General features: G+C 41.6%; 1 protein-coding gene across 1 annotated transcript in view; it reads left to right on the top strand.

The window, feature by feature from the left end:
* The first annotated feature begins 3,886 nt into the window (after positions 1–3,886).
* SPTB (spectrin beta, erythrocytic) overlaps positions 3,887–17,601 on the top strand; it is a 114,280-nt gene continuing 100,565 nt past the window's right edge. Inside the window, exon 1 of the mRNA XM_069731709.1 lies at positions 3,887–4,068. The gene's annotated coding sequence lies outside the window, so the exon portion shown is untranslated. The remainder of the gene's footprint in view (positions 4,069–17,601) is intronic.

Genomic DNA, 17,601 nt, shown 5'->3' on the forward strand with positions numbered 1-17,601 from the left:
ATGCAACTCCGTATTCTTTTTCCTCCAAACACGACAAGTTGTGTTTCTACCAAACAGTTCCAGTTTGGTTTCATCAGACCATAGGACATTCTCCCAAAACTCCTCTGGATCATCCAAATGCTCTCTAGCAAACTTCAGACGGGCCCGGACATGTACTGGCTTAAGCAGTGGGACATGTCTGGCACTGCAGGATCTGAGTCCATGGTGGCGTAGTGTGTTACTTATGGTAGGCCTTGTTACATTGGTCCCAGCTCTCTGCAGTTCATTCACTAGGTCCCCCCGCGTGGTTCTGGGATTTTTGCTCACCGTTCTTGTGATCATTCTGACCCCACGGGGTGGGATTTTGCGTGGAGCCCCAGATCGAGGGAGATTATCAGTGGTCTTGTATGTCTTCCATTTTCTAATTATTGCTCCCACTGTTGATTTCTTCACTCCAAGCTGGTTGGCTATTGCAGATTCAGTCTTCCCAGCCTGGTGCAGGGCTACAATTTTGTTTCTGGTGTCCTTTGACAGCTCTTTGGTCTTCACCATAGTGGAGTTTGGAGTCAGACTGTTTGAGGGTGTGCACAGGTGTCTTATTATACTGATAACAAGTTTAAACAGGTGCCATTACTACAGGTAATGAGTGGAGGAAAGAGGAGACTCATAAAGAAGAAGTTACAGGTCTGTGAGAGCCAGAAATCTTGATTGTTTGTTTCTGACCAAATACTTATTTTCCACCATAATATGCAAAAAAAATGATAAAAAAACAGACAATGTGATTTTCTGGATTTTTTTTTCTCAGTTTGTCTCCCATAGTTGAGGTCTACCTATGATGTAAATTACAGACGCCTCTTATCTTTTTAAGTGGTGGAACTTGCACTATTGCTGACTGACTAAATTCCTTTTTGCCCCACTGTAAATGTGTTCATCCTTTGGGAAGATTTTCTAGACTTTTGTAGCCTGATTTGACAATCGAAACAATTCTATCAGTACGCTTCAAAGAAGTGACTTTTTTTTTGTCCCCCCGCACCAAGCATTTTTCAAAATTTAATCATGAAAAATGAATGCTCAAAACACCCTCCATATTATCTTTCCAAGCGTTTTTGAAGCTTTTTTTTTTTTTGGAGCATTTTGGAGCTGATCCATTCCAAGGAACTCGCCTTTTAAGATATTTATTTGTTGTGCCAGCAGTGGAAGTGATGGAGCAGGAAATACTGGACTGTGCTCCGTAAACACTATACTATCTATAGTGAAAAAATCCCAATGTTTTCATCTCTTTAACGCATTGTGTGTCCCTTTAGAAAAGCACTCCCAAAAATTCACAGCAAAAGTGCACAGCTAGAAAGCATCCTCTAGAGGGCGCTATTACTACGCTCTAAACTTTACAGTCACTTCTAGAAAAGTGTGACGAGTCTGTGGAGCTAAATGCATTTATAAACGCAAAATGCTAAAACTTTATTTTTTGGAGGACATATGTAATTTACAAATGACTGGTCTCTACAGGGTAAGGACGAATTGGATCACAGAAGGGACTGGTGGCTGAAGTCCTTTTTAAAGAAGGGGTGAGGAATCTTTTTTTTCTGCCAAGGGCCATTTGGATATTTATACCATCCTTCGAGGTCCGTATAAACTCCGCCCACAAAGTGCATCCTGACTCTGGCACTGGTTTCAGGACGTAATCCTTCATTGCATGCCATTCAGTGTTCAGTAGTGAATACTGCGTGTGTGCTAAGGTAACGTTCACATTAGCGTTTCCCGTTTTGCGTCGGGCGACGCAGCGGCGACGCATGCGTCATGCGCCCCTATATTTAACATGGGGGACGCATGCGTCTTTTTGTGCTGCGTTGTGCGACGCATGCGTTTTTTTTGCCGCAAGCGTCGGACCAAGAAAACGCAACAAGTTGCATTTTTCTTGCGTCCAAATTTCGGCAAAATACGACGCATGCGTCGCAAAACGCAGCGTTTTGCTGCGTTTTTGCGTGCGTTGCGTCGCCGACGCAGCGGCGCACAACGCTAGTGTGAACGTAGCCTAACAGAGCAAGAAGAAATTAATGGGCTGGTGGCAATCAAAATACAGCTTTCTGCCCAAGAATGCGTTCCCCGAGAATCTGCCTGGGGGCCTGATAAAAGGTCATCGAGGGCCGTAAATGGCCCTGGGGCCTGAGGTTCTCCACCCATTTTAAAGGGAATCTGGTAGCAAGTTTTTGCTCTCTGGGAGCAGCATAATGTATTGGCAGAGATTCTGATTCTAGGGATGTGTCACTTGCTCAGCAGCTTGCTGTAGTTTCAATACAATCAGTGTTTTATCAGCAGGACTAGGAGTTGCCTGTCGGGCAGTCCAACTAATGTGTATCCCTGCCCCCACCACTGATTGGCAGCATGCTGACACTGTACATAGGAAGCAGCCGATCAGTAGTGTGGGTGGGGTTATAAACCGTTCAACTACATCTACAGCAGAGAAAACACGGATTCTATCAAAACTGCACTAAGCAGCTCAGTAAGTGACACATCCCTGGATTCAGAGTCTACCCCTACATCACGCCGCTCTCAGATAGCAAGAACCTGCCAACAGATTCCTTTTAAGTAAAAGGCATCTTTTTTTCAAGATACATCAAATCATAAACCCTCTTGGAGGAAAGCTAAAAATTCACTGTTTGCGATTTTAACAATATTCCAATATCTTATGTCTAGATTATTAAATTAGTCCCCTCATTCCAGAACTCCTCGGGATGCAGCACCTGGCCATATGCCAATATTTGCTTGTTGGCATTCAGGACCTGCCCCTATAATAAGAGGAGGGAGTTCACACCAGCTCACCTTGCGTGCAATTCCTAAGAGCTTTTAAAGCTTTAAGGGTATGTGCACACGTAGAAATGGTCCACTGTGGATTTTTCCACAGCGGATTTGATAAATCTGCAGGGCAAAAACACTGCGGATTTATCGCGGATTTTGTGCGGATTCCACTGCGGTTTTACACCTGCAGTTTTCTATTATGGAGCAGGTGCAAAACCGCACAAAGAATTGACATGCTGCGGAATGTAAACCGCTGCGTTTCCGTGCAGTTTTTCCGCAGCATGTGCACTGCGGATTGCGTTTCCCATAGGTTTACATTGTACTGTAAACGCATGGGAAACCGCTGCGGATCCGCAGCAAAATCCGCAGCGTGTGCACATAGCCTAAACGCGTAGGCCAGTGTTTGTTCTATTCTTTTCTATAATTTTTAGAGCATTTCAATGAAGGATGTTTGTAACACAGGAAGGAAACCCCTTTGGCGGTGGCTGGGTGCCCTCCATCCTATACATTATTGCCCCTATAATGTCAGGTTTGTGGATGGCGAGATGCTGAAACCATAATTGGCGTTTTGCTCAATTTAACATTGGATTCTTGCCAGCCTTTATTCCTGCCTTCCGCACTGTTGCATATATTGGATTTCTCCCTACCTGTGCGTATGGCTTTTTCCTAGTTGGGTATAGTCAAGGAAGTGACCACTTTTTGGGCGGTGAACCTATGAAGCGTTCCATAATATTACATGCATACAAGTCCGCCTGTAACGCAATGATACATCCCTCTCTCCCGTAGCATTGCATGACTATTCGGAGATGGATGTGGCCCCTGTACGGCTGCATACTTTGCGCCAATGATATGTACCATTCTATCATGTTATTGGCACAGAAGGAAGAGCAGAAGAGACTTGTGTACAGGTAGGTGATCATTTAGGGTGTTCTTTCACGTTGCCCCAATAAACGTACAACGGCCTTCCGTTTTGGCTCCCCGCCCGGTGAGTGATCCGGCAGAGATGTGTCCTGCCAGCAGAGTGACTGACAGTGTGACCGTGGCATTCCACAGCTGACTGTACGCGCTCCCCTTATAGAGCGAGTATCTCGGCACAGGAATGTCCCTGCTCACTTACTGATAATCTTATTTTGGAACATGGGGTGTGTCTTGTGGCTGCAAAGTGTACAGCGTAGTGTATTGGTGACCTTTTTTTCAGCCGTCCTTTCTCCTTTGTCCCTAAGTTTGACTTGATCTTTTCCATTGTGGTGGTGACATTGGATCCAAGGTGAAGGTTGACCTTCAGGGAACAAGGTAAACTCCATTTCTATTCCTTGTGATCTTTTTTCTTCCATGTTCTCTTTCTGCATCATGTAATAATTTAAACGTAACGGGCAAAATAGTTTGGGTTTATGGCTGGAAATCGGGACATTTACTACCTGCAAGATCTCAACCCATAAGGGGGCCCAATTCTTATTTGCATTTGTGCCAGGGGGGTTTTGTGGCTTTCGGTTTTGTGGGTTTTTGCCTTTCTATGTTCGCCTTTGTGATCGGAGTACGAGGTGACCAGATGTTTTCAGCTGATTCATTGTTGAAACCACTTTACACAAATGTAATCCAGTCCTCTCCCTCCACTTCAGAGTGATTTTATTTTGACAGTCTAAGAAAAAATGCGACATTTGTCTTCTAAAAAAGTTTCAAAAAAGCAAAAATCAGAGTATTTATAATTTTAATCAACTATGCATGCTGTTTTATGGAATTTGGCACACAAAAACAAAAATTTCAAGACAATAAAAGTGACAAAAAAACCCTGCAAATGATGAATCAGACACTATGTGTTTCTTATGGTCTGTAAGATTGACGTTTAGAGATGAATGCCGGAGTTTTTGCTTTCTTTTAGTCTACTTTTATTTCTGCAATATTTTATGATTCCTACACTCTGTTTAATACATCTGACATGTTTTTTTCTTAATTTAAAGGGGTTGTCTAGGCTTGGAGTTCAAGTCTGCAGTGACTGTTTGTGACTTCTCACAGTGTGTACAGTGCACGCTGTTAGGATTCTCCAGTGCTTTGAGTGGATAGTCATGCGACTTGGATACTTCCTGCCACATTCTGACTAGACGTGTCCAGTCTGCCTCAATTCACTTGCATTGAGCAAGTCTAGTCTGCACGTGACCGCATGTATAGAAATCACATACTTACGTTCAGGTGGTTGCCACTCCCAGCATCGGAAAATCCTGACAGTCTTGCGCTGTGCACATGGTGAGGATTCGCAAGTCTTTGGTCACACAGGCTATAAGTCTGCAGTCACCTTAATGCTAGAAAACCCCTTTAACCATAGGTCTGAAATCTGCTAATATTCAGCATGCATATATCCGTATAAATAATGAATTTGCCTTGGTTAATAAACAAAATTTGGTGGCAACTCTAGAATTTCTATGTTCCTAGATATTATTCGATGCTACTGCTACGTTTCCATCTATAACTATACTATTGTTTCACTTTTATGGTTGTAAGGAATTGGTTCCAGTAACATAATACCGTAGTTGGTTCTAGGCTCGTTGGCCTATAATAATTCTATCTCATCATATGGTTTTTGACTATTAAAGGAGCGCTATATGACAATACCTAATGTTCATCAAGCTGAACCAGAAGTGTAGAATTAATCAAAATTTGCTGTAGGAAAATCCACTATATATTGTTATCAAGGAATCTGCTGCAGAGATGACACCTGGATTTCTGCCATAGTAATGGCAGCAAATCTTTTGCATTGGAGGCTGAATTCCAGGTAATATAGTGAGGATTTATACACAGAATCCGGGTGAACAATCAAGATAAATACTGTATAATGGAAGTAGACGACAGGACATTCTCCTGATATATACCTCTGACATAAGGCTCCAATTTATCCCACCATATATATATATAGATATATATATCTATATATATATATATAGATATATATATCTATATATATAGATATATATATAGATATATATCTATATATATAGATATATATATATATATACTTTGCTAAAAGACTCCCATTATAAATAACAAGTATGCTGCAGATTTTGTAGATGCCTCAAAAAAATAAAAAAATTTTTTTATATATATAATATATAAATTAGTGTTCATATATATACACAATTTATAGAAAGCTTTATAAATGTTTATGCAATTTTTTTTTTAAATTATTACTTTTCCATCTCAAAAATGTTCAGATATTTAGTTGTCTTGTATGAGTGTTGATAAAATGTATCTCTCTGCAGCACATGCTGTACAATTCACAGATGCAGACTGGATACAACGGTAACAAAGCCTCAGCTGGCACATATTCCTCCACGGATTTTGACACAAATCGACATATTATATAGTAATAGCAAAATGAATGAGATTTGTAAAACTTATTCACCCTTACATTAAGAGTATGTTCACACGCTGCAGATTTTTTTGCACCAAAAACCAGACTGTTGGCAGGAAAAATGCTGTATACAATATGCATATTTTTTTGCAGTTGAAAGAAACTGATATGCTGCAGATTTTAAAAAATGCTAAAAAAATATAAATAAATCAGCGTATGAATGAGATTTTTACTGGTATTGTAAAGTGCAACATTTTTTCTGCTAAAAAAACATGCTGCAGAAACACCACATGTGAACATACTCTAGTTTTTCCAGTGTGTGTGCAGTTTTCTCTTTTGTGATGCAATTGGTTAAGTATTAAAAACGCATAGAATTTTCTCTATTGTTTTCATGCAGAAAAAAAGTACATCTCCTTAAGAGTAATTTTATAATGCTAGGAGCATAAACCGTCTGTTCCCAGGATTTGCCAGCGCCATTTAATTTATGCTGAACCTCTTTAAATTGTAGGACAACATTTTTAAATTTTTACAGTTTTGTTTTTTTTTCCTATCCAGCTCAATTCTGTTCAAGAAATTGTCCACACTTATCCTGTTATCGCTGATTTTCTTACGACTGCAGGATGAATTGGAACTTTGTTCAGTTCTTTAGGGGAGAAACTTTTTTGTGGCCTGGAGGAGAGATTAGCACAACTGCCACATTCACCACGCGCCTTTTTTTATTTTGATAAAGTAGGGTCCTGAAGGGCGTGAGGGCTCAAACTAGTGGCCAGCAGATAACGCTGAGCTGCAGGAGCTGTTATCTGGTGATAACACTGTGTGTAGGAGCAGAAAAAAGGTTTAAGATGTAGTGGGAGCAGTTTGAATACATCATTTACGGATATATTTTAGTGTGACTTTTTTTTTTTTTAACACTATGGATCATTACTGATCCGGTTGATAATCAGAAAGTTTGTTCCTCATCGTCAGGCATGCAAACGCCCAACGAATGTGGAAAGTACTTGTTCGTAGGGTGCGATAATTTTTAAGCTTAAAAATTATCGTTATACTTAGCATGCGGTCCTATGTAAACAGGAGACGTGCTTCCAAGAACAATCATGTTCTGTGCGCTCAGAATGATCGTTTAAATTATTGTTCTGTGCACATAGAATTGTAATCGGCCTTAAACAACTTGGCTTGCATTTAGATGATCTGCGTCAGTAAATGGCTGTGATTGTGCTGTGTAAACCCAGCCCTAAAGGGAATGTGTCAGTAGGATCAACCATCCTAAGCAGTCTATATGGTCATGTAGGTCATAGGAAGCAGAATAAAATGATCCCTTGATATCTGCAATCCAATGTCTTAGTCCAGAGAAATCCACAACTTTCTTATATGTAAATGAGCTGTTTTGATCTATGGCCCGGACATAGGTCTCCACGAGAATCTGCCTCCAGAGCTTATTATAAATGAAAGGAGGCGTTACCAGTGTGAGACATGAAATGACTGACAGTCTACTCTATTAATCACATACAGCTGTGTACTAAGATCAGAACTAATGTGGATTTCTCTGGATTAAGACATCGGATCGCAGATATCAAGGGATCGTTTTATTCCGCTTCCTATGACCTGCATCTCCACATAGACAAAAGGTTTGATCCTACTGACATTCCTTTTAAAGAGGTACAGTAATGATCAAAAAAAATTTCAAACCCACCATCTGGTTTCAGAGATATGTGCCTTTATATTTAATGCAAATGTTTATGGTCAGTCAGGTGGTGCTTACAGGGTAATTATCCAGAACAGACTAAAGACAAGCCCCCTTGTTAAGACCTGAAAATTAGCACTAAATAAATGGGCCCATATCTCTAGCCATATGGTGGATTAAAAAAAATATAGAATTCTCAGCGGAGCAGCAAGAATAATATCAGAGCAAAATGTCTCCATTTTTTACCAGGTCCTCTTTAAGCTGGCCCTTCACATGGGATAGCTAGTGACCGAACTGTCTTTAGGGAGATGACTACCTCTCCAACTTTTCCATACATACACATGAACTCTTGGCTCAGCTGTGTTTAGACAGGGAGAGAGGAGAAAGCCTCTGCCAGGTCTCTCTGACAGCTGCTTATCTTGCCTCCAGCTGCCCAATCCTTCCCCCTCCCCGACATAATCTGTTGGAAAGAATTGTGAGGCCCCTATACATACACATTAGACTGTTGGCCGTGCTCATCGGTATGGATGATTTTGGCCAACTTTAGCCTAATGGTTATTTGGTCCTTTACACTTCCATGTATTTATATAACTAATAGTAAGCTGGTAGCATTCAAGATACCAGTAAGTATGGTAAAGTTGGCCATACACGTTGTACTTATGTCAGCCGAACCCTCCAAAATCGACCTGTTCCGACGACTGTCTAATGTATATGGGAGAACCAGCCAGACCGATTTTGGACTGCATTGTTCTCACTGAGATCATGTCAGATGGCGGCGTTCATAGAGAACACAGGAGCGCTCCTGTGCATGAGAGACACAGCTGAGATGACTTTCAGCCGAACTTTCTTTTGACCAACAGCCATCTAACTTATACAGCCATCTTTACTCTTTTTTTTTTTTTTTCTTGTATACCTTAATCATCTGTCGGGTGAGACTCAGGAGTCCCTCATACCCATTAGGTGGTCAGTTGGTCGGTCCTGACAGAATCAGTGGATTTGGCCACTTTTTATCTAATATGTATGGGGGAGGCTTTATGTTTTCAAGGCAGATGACCAAATAAAAAGCCATTTAGTTGTTTTCCGGGGAAAGCTGGTACTTTTTTCATGGACTTTATTCATAATTGTGCTTAATTTTTTAATGTAGACCATCAACACAATAAAACTAGCTAACAATATATTACGTAGGCCAACTGGGCTGCTAGCCAATATTGCGAGGGTGATATAATACAAAAAAAAGTCCCAATGCTGAAGTCAAAGGCATTCTCCAAATGTCAAAGATTTGTAGGAAACTGTGACACGGTGCTTACGTTGGTGCATGCACATGTTCTCCAGAAAGCATGACGCAGCATCACAAGGGCGGGGGAAGCCCTGCCTGGATGTATGGCCTTAGCACTGATAACGCCGTAAAAAAAATTAAGGCGAGCTGCGTCATAAGAGAGTGGTACATTTATGGGAACTACTGCATATCCTTAGACCACGGGAAATGTTCCAACCTTGGATGAATATTTCCACATTTTAGCAATCTACCACAATTTGGCAGACGTTTCTTCTGAGCCTAGGAATAAGATGCATGCAGTGGATTATGAAGCTGTGAGAAAAGTTAATTATGACAGGATGTCTGGAGTAAAAACGACATGGTCACATGATCCGAGATATGGACCCCTATGTAAAACCTATAACGTGCACAAAACCTATCCTTTTCCAATTTATAATATTGGGTCCTTCCTTTGTGAGCTAGGAACCCGACAGGCCCCACGCCTTGGTTGTGTCTGCTACAACTCCATGTCTATCCCTTTACCACAGGAAATGATGATACAAATGGAGATTCTCTCCTCCGAGAATTGGATCGATTGACGCTCCGATCAAACTCTGATCCGAGTTTGATCAGTGTCAGTAGAGTGTGATCCGATCCTCTCGGATGAGAGAGTCATAGTACAGGGGAAGAAAAGATGGAGAACAAAATTTCTCCATTGTATGAGGTCGTGGAAATCGGGCTGCAGTCGGATGTCATCCTTGTGATTTCCACACACCCATAGACTTGAATTGGTGCGTGCCATCTAAGTTGCACTGCAGATTTGCACTGCCCCATGGTATAACATTGGTCCGAGTGCTATCTGGTAAAACATCGGATAGCATTCGTCTGATGTATATACTGGTTATTGCGTTTTTACGCCTTTTTTTTAAAGGGGTTTTCCTCTTTCAGAATATCCCCTGTCCACCAGCTGCAGATTGTTTTAAAGGGAACCTGTCACCCCCAAAATTGAAGATGAGCTAAGCCCATCAGCATCTGGGTCTTATCTACAGCATTCTGTAATGCTGTGGATAAGCCCCCGATGTATCCTGAAAGATGAGAAAAAGAGAGATTATACTCACCCAGGGGCGGTCCCGATCCGGTTCTGGTCCGATGGGCGTCACAGTCCAGTCCGGGGCCTCCCATCTTCTTACGATGACGTCCTCTACTTGTATTCACACTGCGGCTCTGGTGCAGGCGTACTTTATCTGCCCCGTTGAGGGCAGAGCAAAGTACTGCAGTGCGCAGGTGCCGGGAAAGGTCATCTTTCAGGATACATCGGGGGCTTATCTACAGCATTCGAGAATGCTGTAGATAAGCCCTTGGTGCTGGTGGGTTTAGCTCATCTTCGATTTTGGGGATGACAGGTTCCCTTTAAAGAAAAAAGATTCTGCTTTACTGACCCTCCCCAGGTCCAGCACAGAGTCTCCACCACTGCTCGATCATCTTTTATGGCTGCAGCACTGATGGCACAACAAATCGGTGATCTCAGAAGCTTGTGTGGCTCTCCAGATTCAGCTTTAAATTGCATACGATACTCCTAAGTGTGGCTGTTAAATTCATCATTCACATCAGAATGAAGTGACATTCACTGGCCTGAATAGAACAGGTGTTGGGAGGACTGCAAAGATTTAACACGCCAAGTTAACCACTTAACACAGATTGACCTAGTGTTTGTTTCTTCCTCTCTGTCTTTTCTAAGGGCCAATTTATCCCTGTTTACTAACAGTGCAATAAGAGGTAAGTGCGGGATAGGTGCTCACTAGCCACGGCGGTGCAGCCAAGCAAAACCGGGTCTGATCTTCTGTGGTTCATCTTTATAATATGTACTTAGAATCATTAGTGATGAGCGAACGTGTTGGCATAAGGTGTTATCTGAGGATGCTCAGGTGCTAACAGAGTGACTTCGGCATGCTCGAAAAATATGTTCGAGTCCCAGCAACTGCAATGAAACAGGCAATCCCTGCATGTGTTGTGGCTGTTGAACAGCCATGAGACATGCAGGCATGGGGACTGGAACATATTTTTCAAGCATGCCGAAGACACCCGATTAGCACGTGGGCATGCTCAGACAACACCTTATCCCAGGACATTTGTTCATCACTAATAATTAGTGATGAGCGAGTGTACTCGTTGCTCGGGTTTTCCTGAGCACCCTCGGGTGACATCCGAGTATTTATCACTGTTCGGAGATTTAGTTTTCATCCCGGCAGCTGAATGATTTACAGCTATTAGCCAGGCTGAGTACATATGGGGGTTGCCTGGTTGCTAGAGAATCCCCACATGTAATCAAGCTGTCTAGTAGCTGTAAATCATTCAGCTGCCGGGATGAAAACTAAATCTCCGAGCAGTCATAAATACTCGGAGAACACCCGAGTGTGCTTGGGAAAACATGAGCAATGAGTACACTCGCTCATCACTACTAATAATCATTAACCTAGGCTTTTGTCGTTCATCCTCACATTACTGGGATAACCTTCACTTCATTGTGCACGTACTTTGCAAAACTTGCTTTGCTGATAAAGTACAGACTGGGATACTGTAAATAAAAAAAAATGTTTAAAGGGAACCTGTCAGCAGGATTGTGCACAGTAACAGACAGTGTCAGGTCGGCGCTGTTATACTGATTACAATGATACCTTGGGTGATGAAATCCGTCTTGTGGTTATTGTGTAATCTTTATTTCCAGTTTTGAGTTAATGATATGCTCGTGCTTTGGGGCGGCCTGTGGGAGGGGTCTTCTTGTGGCGCTCTGATTAGCTATTCATACTGACTGCTTCTGACCGGTCACTGATCCCTTACTGACCTGCCCCCTAGGCTACATAATGAATATAATATGGTTTGTAAAAACAATTCACATTCCTAAGGCAGACAGAGCGTGCTCTGTGGTATGATATGGGGGGATAATATTTAGACATTTAATTTTGATTTTTTTTTTTTCAAACAAAAAGGGGCCGGAGGCAGTGCCTGCATATTATTATTTATTGCATTCCGATAGATGCTACTGTGCAGACGCTGCTGCTGCCATTTTGGCAGAGAAAAAAATAATTAGGCGCCTTCAAGATGGCGGTGCCTGCGCAGTAGCTTCTATCAAAACGATGCTACTGCCCAGGCACTGCCGGCACCATCTTAATGAAGCCTAAGTTTTTTGGTGGCAGTGGCGCATGCGCAGTAGCATCTATCAGAATGCAATATATGCTACTGTGCAGACGCCAGCGCCATTTTGATTGAGAAAAAATTCTTAAAACAATGTATCTAATTAAAACGAAATTACGCATGTTATTCCCTGTATCATGCTACAGCACAGGCTCCGTCTGACTTAGTAATGTGATATTTTTTTTTCTCGAACCATATTATATTCACAATGCCAAAATAGGGGGCAGGTCAGTGAGGGATCAGTGACCTGTCAGAAGCCATACACATGAATACCTAAGCAGAGCACCACATAAAGCACCGCCCACCGGCCCACCCACAGCCTCACCCACCGGCCGCCCCAGAGCACAAGAATCTCATTAACTGAAAACTGAAAATAAAGATGAAACAACAACCACAAGACGGATTTCGTCAACAAAGGTTACAGCGCCAACCTGACACTGTGTGTAGGTTACTGAGCACAATCATGCTGACAGGTTCCTTTTAAAGGTTACTGGATTTGATGACTATAGTAACTCTTTTCCATTGTCCATAGTGCACAACTATTTTGGATTGAACTGTCCTTCACTGACACTTTCTGGTAGTCAAGGAATTTGGCAGCTGTCGCCGAGATAATTTTAGCAGGGCTATTTAAGGCAACTCTTTGATTTTGAGAGATAAACATCTTGTTTTTTTTGTCTTATAGTCTTAGTATTTGGTGCATCGGCCAGGGAAACTAGACGCACATGCATTAGCGCGTCCTCGGCACCAACCAGAATTTTAAAACGTCGATGCGTCCAGTTGATCGTGATGCTTAATTGCTAAACTGGGGTTCTCCTCGCTGCTTCTCTACTACTTCATAGCTAACCTCGCCTGCCCCAGTTGTACACCTATAAAGCAATATTTGTCCATCTGTCCCAATTGTACACCTATAACGAAAGATGTCGGTCTGTCCTAGTTGAACACCTATGAAGCAAACTTTGTCCACCTACCTCCGTTGTACACCTATAAAGCAAGATTTCGTCACCTGTCCCATTTGTACACCTATAAAGCAAGCTTTGTCTGCCTGACCCAATTGTACACCTATAAAGCAAGCCTTGTCTGCTGGTCCCAGATTAATCAAGCTTTGTCCATCTGTCCTAGTTCTACCACCTATAAAGCAAGCTTTGTCCACTTGCCTCGGGTGTACAACTATCAAGCAAGCTTTTTTCCGCCTGTACCAGTTGTACACCTACAAAGCTTGATTGGCAGATTTAGCAATACGTTCTAATTCTTGTGCAGTGGAGACAAGCTGTCTTTATATGTGCCAGATTTATCATAATGGTCCATATGCTGTTTCATAAATCTGATCCATCTTTTGTCAGCCTAGTTCAATGATACGTCACCTATTATTAGTTGGCTTACTTTGTGCCAAAATTTTGGCTTTTTTTCTGGTTTATGGTGTCACATATTGGGCCTCTTCCCTTTCCACAAAGCCACATTTTTTTTTTTTTTTTAAAGTTATACCCCCTCTTGACAGATAAGACAGAAGTAGAGTTGGCTCCAATCTAGTCGCAGGACTCAATCCATCGGCCACTTCAGTAATCTGTGGCCGTTGAATATAAGCCCTGAAAACCACCTCTTCACTAGCGGCCTTGCATGATGTCATCCTTGCAGCCGGGACATACATGTGACATAGTGCCAGTCCAGTTAATCAGAAGAAGAGGTAGTTCTCGGGGTTCTTGTCCATTGGCCCCAGATTATTGACATGGCTAAGGGACCGGGTCCTGCTAATCGATTCACATTCACACCATCTCTAGGCACAAGTGTCTCAAACACATAATTTTCATCATTTTTTGTTGTTGCATATAACTTGATGAGTTTCCCATAAGTGTATTGTCAATGAAAAAAATGGTGTGTGGCCTTCTAGTGGGAGTACCACCCAGCTTATCACTTTAGATGACCGCTAATTTGAATTTTCACTGCTTTGGTTGATGGTCATGTGTAAATTAACCCATAAGCATCAGACTAATGTCAGCCTGGTTAGACCGACACTCTGCGTATGGGAGTGCAGGACATTTTTTACTTAAAGGAAATATTGATCAAGTACATCCAATTTTTGGACTGCATATCATATTATCTTCTGGAGATCAACTTCCGCCAGACATATCTAGCAACAGCTCTCTCATAGAGAACACAGGAGCACTCAGCCGAACAAGCACTCCTGTGTATGGGAGAGACAGCGAGATGGATGCCAGCCAAATTATCAAAACTGAGGCTGGAAAAGCCTCTGTCACTAGCTAGATCTATTCTACACCTAGACGCCGCCTCCTGCTTGATTGACAGTCTCTAGCTGTGTGACTTCAGGCAAATGAGCCATCGGTCAACCAGGAGGAGATGGTTCTGGGCGAGGAATAAAGCTGGAGTGACCGAGACTAAAGATCTACCATAGCTCTTCAGCCCCATTTGCATATCAATTCAAATGCTGGTCTCTCAGTATTCAAGAAATGAACTGGCCAGGTAAAGTTATCGCTGGACTTATTTTTGAAAGAACTTCATGCAGATATGAATAGTTTCGGGTTTGAAAACCTGCTGACAGATTCCTTTTAAATAAATATATATATGCGAATATGTGTGTGTATGCATGTATGTATGTATGTATGTATGTATGTATGTATATATATATATATATATATATATATATATATATATATATGTATATATATATATATATATATATATATATATATATATATATATATATATATATATATATATATATATATATATATATATACAGGCAAAGGAAGGCAGCACTCCAAATGTCATAAAGTGAAAAGTAGTGAGGTTTATTCAGCCCACATCCTCATGCAGCGACGTTTCGGCTCACACTGAGCCTTTTTCAAGCAGTGAATGATACCAATAGCTGTGCTTTTATATACATAATCTACAGTCAATTACATTATTATTTATAAGATTTCATTATATACATAATCAATCGATGTGTAAAATCCAATATTAGTGCCATACTAAAAGTGCCTTGTGCTAAAGTGCTAACATTAATACCATTATATGTCCTCTCATCATTGATAATAACCTCCTTCTTATATATTCCAATGAGTACATACACCTATATGTTATTGATTAATATTTTTATGCATATTTACTTCTATCCCGCTCTCTTACCCTACTGCCCACAGAGCACACCACATGGAGGACGCTGTTCGCCATTCACGGCATTCACTAGTTCCTTCTGCGCATGTCACAGCGTCATACTAGTCTGTCATAGCTTGCCAGCCAATCCGGGAGCCTCCTGTGGACATTCCCACTTGCGCCTGCGCACTCTGGACTTGTCAGTGCCGCAACGCCATTTTAGGTGTGGCAACCAATTCCACGCTTCCCACAGGCACTACATTCGCGCCTATGTATTCAAATTCAATCAGTACCGCCATCTTTCATGTGGCTTACACCGTACTTCTTTAAAACATACCACTATCCTCTAAGACATTCATATGGCTAAGTAATTTATGATCGCACCATGGTATAGCGGACGACACCTTACTCAGGCTGTCTCCGCTCACCCATGCCCCTTCGAGCTAGTCAAATAGCCCCTAAGAGCCAAAGACCTCGCATCAGGGTACATGCAAGCACCTTCATACTGCCAAATGTCTATACATAAGAGGACAAGACGGCTTCAATGAATTGCATTGTGCTCTACTTTATTAAAAAGCTATTGGCAGACAGTATATATACTGAAGACATGAAATATACGGAAAACCATAAAGAAAAATCATAAAGAAAAATATTTCAGTATCCGCCTCCATGTGGTAATGCTCCATACGCCGCAGGGGTAGCCATGTTGCATATCTCCATAGACACGAGGACATATCTACAAAATAATTAAACAACCATTAAAAATAGGAATGATATTATAAGACCCTATATCCACAATATATTCCAAGTGCTCAACTAGGAGCCACTATACATCCAATTCCTAGGCATACTCATACTAATACATACTAGGGTTGATTCTAAATTCTACATTGAGTCCTTTTGGTTTCAAGGTATTTAACTCATAAATCCACTTCAATTCTTGTTTCTTTAAAAGTGATACTCTGTCCCCTCCTCTTCTCTGTATAGGGATTTTGTCAATTATTCTAAATTTTAAATCCTTCTCTACGTGGCCTAGTTCTGTAAAATGTTTTGAGACTGGGAGGTCAAGCCGCTTCCTTCTAATTGAGTGTCGATGGTTATTAATTCGTACTTTTAACTCGCAAGTTGTCTCCCCCACATACCACAATTTGCAGGGGCATTCTAATAGGTATATTACATGGTCAGAGTTACATGTTAAAAATTGTTTTATATTGTATTTTTTATGTGTCTCTGGATGCTCAAATGTAGAACCTTTCCGCATATAGGTACAGTTCACACACGACAGGCATGGGAAACAGCCTTTTTGACTTGTTCCAGTAAGTGTACTCTGACAATTATTCTTTAATGGGCCAATGTCAGATTTAACCACATAGTCTCTAATATTGTTTCCCCGACGGTATGAGAATAACGGGGGCTCTTTAAGTTCTTTTATGCCTGGTAGGCAATTTCTCAACATCCCCCAATGTTTTTTAATTATCGCTGCTATTTTGTCACTCTCCTCCGTATATGTCATAACACATGGTATTCTATTTATGGGTTTCCTCTTGTATTGTAATCCTCCCCACAATAACTCCCTCCTGTCTTTATTCTGGACTACATTTTTTGCTCTATGCAGTATATTCTGTGGGTAGCCTCGCTTTAGGAACTTGCCAACCAACACATCCATAACTTCATCTACCTCTTCCCTTTTTTTGACAATCCTTCGCACCCTTAGCAGCTGACTCAATGGAATTGATTTAATCATACTGCGAGGGTGCTGACTGTCATACGTTAGTAAATTATTTCTGTCGGTTTCTTTCACATATAAGGTGGTTATCAGCTCCCCATTCATTTGTCTGACTAGAACATCCAGAAACTGTAGTTCAGTTCTGGATGAGGTCAATGTAAATTTGATGGTTTCATCTATAGCATTCAGGTACTGATGAAAATCCTCAAGTTCCTCTTCCGTGCCACTCCATAGGAGGAAGACATCGTCTATGTACCTCCACCACACCAGAACATGCCGGAAGTGGTGGGACACATAGACGAGGTCCTCCTCCAGGGCACTCATCACCAAATTCGCATACGCGGGGGCCATATTAGCCCCCATCGCCGTACCCCGCCTTTGGCCATAAAACGTGTCACCAAACAGGAAGTAGCTCCGCTTCAATATTATTTCCAACAAGCTGACAACAAATACTCTACCTATGTCTGATATTTGGATTGTTTCCAGCTTCTTTTTTACCACCCTTATCCCAGAGGAGTGTT

Source organism: Ranitomeya imitator, chromosome 1 (assembly GCF_032444005.1).
Source record: "Ranitomeya imitator isolate aRanImi1 chromosome 1, aRanImi1.pri, whole genome shotgun sequence".
NCBI lineage: Eukaryota > Metazoa > Chordata > Amphibia > Anura > Dendrobatidae > Ranitomeya > Ranitomeya imitator.